Genomic DNA, 7,182 nt, shown 5'->3' on the forward strand with positions numbered 1-7,182 from the left:
CCTGGAAGCAGATCCAACATTGGTTTTCAAAGAAAAGAGGGAGTCAAGTTCAGGAATTTAGTGCCCTGCAGAGCTGATTGCTGATTGGACTGTTCTTGAAGCAATAGGCTGAATGGCTTTCCTCCACTCTCATGGTTCTACTCCAAATCCTCTGTGTCCCAGAGCTTCCAATGACCATTTACTGAAGCAATTTCTCACAGCTTCCCTCGAAATAAACAGTTCCTTCCAAATTATTTATTATCACCCAAACTACCCAACAAGTGAACCCCTTGAATGAGGGATCGACAAACAGATAATCTTGTATCATGAGATGAGCCGGTCAAGGCGATGAATACAAGAGAGGGAGGTTATGCTCTAATTATAAATCTTTGAGGAATATATCAGCTGGAGTCTTGTGTGCATTTCCGGTCACCACACTATAGGAAAGATGTAACAGAGCTGGAGAGGGTTCAGAAGAAATTCACCAGCCTGGAAAGGAATGGTCTAGTTATGGGGAGAGACATGGGAGGCCAGGTTGCTTTTTCTGGAACAGAAGAGGTTAAGAAGGATGCAGATACAGATACTATTTATTGTCATGTAATAAAACAGAAATGTAATATTACATGAAATTGCCTTTCGTCTGCCCTAAGCCAGTCAAAGGTTCGCCATTAGCATTGCCCAATGACCCTTACGATCAGAAAGAGAAGGAAAAGAGAGTCCCTTCAGAGTCAGCAAGTGTCCATGGATTCACCTTCAGCGCTCCTACAGCCTCTGCACCCACACAAGACTCCAGTTCAGTTCAAACCATTGGCAGCCCAAGGCCAAATCCAAACCTCCAACATGATGAGGAAGTCTTCAGTGCCTAGTCCTTTGGGAGCTCTTCTTGGCCTTAGCAGCCTCTCAAATTCTGTTCTGATATCTGGTTCTCATGAGCCCAGGCTCCACCAGCCCGCAGTCTGGTGTGAGTCCTTTAACCTCACTAGCAACCCACCACCTTTGTGTGTCCTTCAACTGCAGATCCTTTCGCAGGTCCATTACCAGAGAGTAATGATTTATAAAATTAGGAGGGGTACAGCAAGTAGAACTGTAGAAAACATTTGACCTTCCCAATTTAATAAAACTAAAGGACATAAATTTAAAATAAGGTGAACGAAATTTAGAAAGGATGATAGGGCGTGCTTTTTCACCTAGATATGAAGAGTACACAGCGTGAGAAAGTGGTGGAAGTAGCATTTACAGTATGCGTCTAGACAAGCTCTGAAGTGTATGGAACATGTTCTGGAAGATGGGAGCAATATGGATGGAAAAGTTGGGCCAAATGGCCTGTTTCCATGCTGTATGACTCTGACACTATGACTTGGAACCCTGAAACTAAAAATCTCATTGGACAGTGAAGAGTGGAGGCAGTAACAAGAGGCAGCTCTTAGCTCCCGACAAACTGTCTGTAGATTTAACGTGAATTTAGCCCATCCTCTTGAGATAATGTTTCAGCCAAACTTCCAGGAAACAACAGCAAAACACATTGTCAACATTCCTTTAAGCATTGAGAATAGTGAAATGTGAATGAGAGACTGTGACAAATTAAATTCTGCATTACTAAGAAGATAGTTTTTCAATGAGAACATTTTATCTCATACTAAATACTGGGCCAAGGGACTTGGCGAAAGACCTACTATGAGTTTTATGGAATTAAGAGCAGACAGTGACTCATTCCTCAAGGATTACACATTCCTGTTACTGATAATTAATTCAACTTCCATTTTCAATCAAATGTAAACTGTTGTAATCCTGATAAAAGCAAGTCTATTCAAACATGTTTTTTCAAAAACCAAGCATTAATTATTCCCTTTTTTATATTTTGTCTGCATTGATATTTCCATCAAAATGACTCTGAAACAATAATTGTATCTAACTCCTCTGACTCATTTCAAATGTCAACCACCCTTGTTTTTGATAGCTTTATGAAGGGGAGAAAAAGAGATATGGACTGTCTATCCAATCTAAGCATCTCATAATTAACTCTTCTAATCAGATCAACCCTCTGCTTCCTTTGCTCCAGGGAAAACAAGCCCATCCTAACCAATCTCTCGCCAAATCGAAACTCATCCAAACTTGCAATGCCCTGGTGAACCACTACGGCACTTCAACAGAGTGATCAACTCCTTCCTACCATGTGGTGATCTATTGCAAATCTCTAAAATTAGAAAAAAAAATCTACACCAAGCCAAGGTCAGTATTACAGGAATAATTACAGGTACGTGAATAAATGCATTCATAGAAAAAAGTATGAGCTCATCAACATGTTAACATTGTTTATATTTATGTTAGTAAAAAATATGGCAAGATTGAGTTTGCATGTCTCTTGGTTTGATTTCTGATGATACCCCCAGACCTGGCAGCATTAAGTTTGAGCTGAAGGAAAAATGAGACAAAGAAAATTTGTACACTGAATCATTAGGGAACAGTGAAATTATTTGAATATAGAAGATCTAAAGGAAAGGATACCAAAGGAGAGAAGTCAGTGTAACACGAATTATTGCATACAAAGACATGAGAAGTACAAACATGCTTTTAATAGCTTGCAATCAATGGCCAGTAGACACAATAGTCTTCAGATGAATCTGAGGTAAGGCGAGAAAACCAGGGTTTATGTTGGGGTAGGTGAGGGTGGAGTCGAGGGAGGAGCTGGCCATCTGAACAATACAAAGACAGTGAATTCCAGTTCACTGCAGACAGCACACGTAAAACTCAATTTTTAGCATTGATTCTTTTCTCTTATGTTCAGTTTACTTTATTTATTTTTTTAAAATTGAACAACTGCTTAATTTTCTCCAAAAAAATGGCAGCGCTGCTGGAGTTGCTGCAAAAGCACCACTGCCGCTGGCGTAGTCCCACAGAGAGTGGGGAGTGAAGACACAGCGCTCCCCCCCAGGGTCCAACTGCCCAGTCTGACTGCTGTTGGTTCTGTACAGGCTTTAAATGGCCTGTTAAAGGAGCTGATGATGGTTTATTTTAAACTCCTGCAAATGCAGGGTCTGGGTCCAAGACAGCGGCCACAAGGGTTTGCAGACCCTGGGAAGCAGAGGACTGGCAAGGGGTTGCAGAAAACAGAGGGTCCAACCTCCTTTTGAGAAGGAGAAGCAGAGGAGGACACTCAGGATGGTGACCACGGCTGCAGACCAGTGAGGGGCTCTGGGGTTGAAGAACACACAGGTAATGGACTGTTGGTGACTCAAGGCGAGGAACCCATGCAGGCTGCGGACTGCTGGGGACTGACTTGAGACTGGCTGTAGGGGTACCAGGTATCAAAACTGAAATGCAAGAGGTTGCTGTAGTCGCTGATGGCTTCCAGACCATGTTAAAGGTTTGAATCTGGAGTCTGTGTGGCTGCGGGTCTGCTAGATCATTGGGGGTCAATCCATGGACACTCAGTGACGCTGAAGGGACTCTGATTTGCTTCTCTTTCTCTGACTGTAAGGGGCAGCAGGTAATTTCTGCTGATGGTGAATTTTTGTCTGCCTTACGGAGGACTAAAGGAAATTTCGTGTAATATTATATTACATTTTCTGTTTTATTGCATGACAATAAAAAAATCTTGAATCTTGAAAAGCAGAAATGCCACAAATCATATCAAGTGAGATTATATTCGCACTGAGACAGTCAGTGATTCAAGCCAAAGCCTTTTCTTCAGAACCTTTGTGTTCTTGTCCCTCATTAATTCAACATATATGTTATATATATCTTCCACACACGATAGTGAGATGCATTTTCATTGGGGAAAATGGATTAGTTGGGATTTGGGGAAGGAAAGAGTGGAAGGTCAGGGTGATTATCCACTGCAGGATGGTGGAAAGACATTGGTGTGGATCTGAAGCCATCTAAAACACTGAATAGGGAAAATTCATGCCAATTAAATCCTGAAAGATAAAGAGAATTATTTCCCACCCTGCATTTGAGATCAACTAGCCAGGCAAACATAACAGGGAAAAGTTTTCATCTGAACAGATTCTACTCTGTAAAATAGGCTGGAGATTGGAGAAACTTTGAGCTGTTGGTTATAGGTAATTAAATGTTCCCTCTCACTATTTACAATGTTACCAGTCCTCCCTTTGTTGGATTACTCCCTTATAATTGGGCATATGTATTACTGAGCAACATCATAAACTGCATTAGCTTCATCAGTATAAATTCTTACAGTGATCCTAGTTGTTAATGACATTAGTGACGTGTCCAAAAGCTGAAAGTAGGTTAATAATTAGCCCAAATTGAGATGTTATTAATGCAGGGGAGAAAAAAAGTTAGAATTTCCATAAGATCATAAGACATAGGAGCAGAAATAGGCTATTCAACACATTGAGACTGTCCTGCTATCTAATCATGAGCTGATCTATTTTCCCATTCAGCCCCACTGCCTGGCCATCTCCCGATAATCTTTGATGCCCTGGCTAATCAAGAACCTCTCAATCTCTCCCTTAAACATTTCCAATGACCTGGCCTCCACATCTGCCTGTGGCAACAAATTCCACAGATTTACTGTTGTGTATTTTCCCTTTGGAAATAACATTACTCAGGAGGAGAGGTAAGCATGTCTTTATTCAGTTTAAGATGTCACCAAACTGAAACTCTCCATCCAACGTAACTCTGTGTATCTGACGTCACGCGCATTACCCACGTGTGCACGTTCCCATAACACTCTTCCCCCACTGATAAATAAGTATAAAGTTAAATTTAACGATGTTAACACTAAAAAGAATTTAACTATAACTTCCACTGATCATGGTAACTATAGATCCCATGCTACTTAATATAAAATGTATCAACTGGAAACATACAAAGTCTTTAATTAAGCAGACCATAGTCTTTGAGATGCACTGCATAAAATCTTTAAGTCACTGCACCTAGTCTTCTAAATGCACCGGACATATCCTACAAGGTGTCCTCGTCAGGTCAATGGACTAGATGATTGGATTGACTGCTCTATACAGATTCATTTCCCATCCACACAACCAACTGTGCCTTCCCTTGCAGATGTAATGGTCATCTCTCTCTTCCCTTTCTATATCAATGTATTTAGAAATGTTTCTATATCTTCCACTTTACTGATTCCCACTTAACAGATGAATTTCCACACTTCATGTGATGAAGCAAATGAACTGTTCCTTTGCACCACTGGACTTGTTTAATCTTCCGTGCCACCTCAGCTTTATTTTGTAAGAACTTGAAGCACTGTTAGTTCAACACTTCCACGAATTCTGACTCAAAGCCGTCGTCACTGTACCAAATTCCACCAGTCTGCGATTGGACCGGCTGTATACCTTTTCCTTCGAAGCTGCCACCAACTACACCTTTTAAATTTGTTTTTATTTCCATGTTCTTCAAGATTTTGTTGGTCTCTATTAGAGGGAGGTTGCTCGTGTATTGACTATCTCTGCTCCATGTTCCTTTATTTCCAGCATTTTCAATTATTTAATAAACCAGCTTCTCCTGGTTGTAAGATCCCTTCATTTTGCTCAGTTTAGGAATCCTTTATACGATAAAGGAGGTCAGCAAATCTAGCTGGCCTTTAGAGAGAAGCCTGTTGATGACCATTGCTCTCTTCTGTGGCTCAACCTGCGACACATCATTCTGAATAACTTGGTCCGTGATTTCCTGTGGAAACTGTAGGCACAACTCCAAAATCCTGGTTTCCATCACTACAGAATCAGAAGCTTCTTGCTTAACTTTCACATTTAACTTTTCTTTCATTTTAAGCTCAGTGTTTTGTTACGAGGTCCTCTTCATTTCATCTTTTGGTGCTTGAATCCTCTCCTGCATCTCCCGGAGCTCTTTGTTTTCTTTTCCCATTGCTAGTTTAATAGTCTCTAGTTGCTACAGATGCTGATTAAGCTGTGCTTCTTGAATTCCCAGACTCTGCTTTTTTGGAAGCACGGGTTTTCAGCTCTTCAATCTCCATGTGCAGGGTTACGTTGAGACATCGCTTCCTGAAGTTCTTCTTGTTCTTGTCGTTCTCTATGAGCCTTACCTTGTTCCCCTCATTGCTGTTTCCTTTGCTCATGTGCCTTGAAGATCTTAAAGTTCATCTCATCTGCCTTAAGTGCCCTGAAGACATTAAATTCTTTGAGTTTCTTTGTTTCTATAAACTCCATCCTTCTCGTTTCCTTTTCTTCATCAAGTGAAGCAATGTGCTGATGAAATCCATCTAGCTGTTCAACACTGGGTTTAATATCCACTTTTTTGTGATGTTGAACAGGATTTGCTTTATATACTAGTTCCTGCTGAAGTCCAGCAGTTTCGTCTCTCTTATGTTCTTCAGCTTCTTTCTTCTTCTCCTGTTCAGGTTTCTCTCGCGTGGCTTCTTTTTCTGCTTTGTGCTTTTCAAAATCCTTCTGCTCTCTTGCATGTTTTTCTGTTGCTAATTCAAACTTCTCGAGCCATGGAAGGAAACCTTTCTATTAATGATTGGTCTGCTTGCTTTAGTTGAAATGGCTCACAAAATACAACAGAATTGGGCCTGGCTTTAAAAAATGCTGCTTTTTAAAAAATTTTCAGCTCTTCTTTCATCATTTGTACCTAATCTTCTTCTGGCAGATATGCATCCAAACCAAGTTCCTGACACACTGCATGGAACTCTTTCTGGCACACAACAATGCTCTTTTTCACTGCTGCCTTAAATTTTCTTCCTCTGCAATCATCATATCCAAAAAGCCCTTAATATGCCTTTTAACAACTTCTGTTCTTTGCAGTTATTGATCTTCTGGAATTCCAATCTCTTCCCAGATATTCCAAAGATCCATCTCTTCCCAGATGTTCAGAAGTCCCAGATCTCCAGTGAAACCGAAGATCGACTCGTTGGCTAGTGCATCACTTTTCCACACCTGGCAGAGTCCTGCTCCAGCTGCCCTAGTCCTGGCTGACTGACCCCTCTGTGGGCATGCTGTCCTGGTTCTTTCAGTCTCTCACTCAGTGTTTGACGACCCCCTCCCACCCCCACTATCCCAGCCCTGGTTTCTGTTCTGGTCCCAACTCTTGAATTTGGCTCCCGGCTGTCCTGTCTCTGTTTCCCCAGCTGTTTTGGTCCCAGCTCTTGAGTTTGGCCACCAGTTGTCCCGGCCCTTGGTTTCCCAAGCTGTTCTGGTCCCAGCTCTTGGGTATGGCCCCTGGCCGTACTGACTCATTTCCCCGGCTGTTCTCGTCCCGGCTCTT

At 41.6% G+C, this 7,182-nt stretch overlaps 1 pseudogene; it reads right to left on the reverse strand.

The window, feature by feature from the left end:
• Window positions 1-4,934: 4,934 nt before the first annotated feature.
• LOC138741852 (DNA-directed RNA polymerase III subunit RPC6 pseudogene) lies at window positions 4,935-5,674 on the reverse strand (annotated as a pseudogene).
• Between the last annotated feature and the right edge of the window lie 1,508 nt (window positions 5,675-7,182).

The sequence above is a fragment of the Narcine bancroftii genome, chromosome 8, assembly GCF_036971445.1.
Source record: "Narcine bancroftii isolate sNarBan1 chromosome 8, sNarBan1.hap1, whole genome shotgun sequence".
NCBI classification, from domain to species: Eukaryota; Metazoa; Chordata; class Chondrichthyes; order Torpediniformes; family Narcinidae; genus Narcine; species Narcine bancroftii.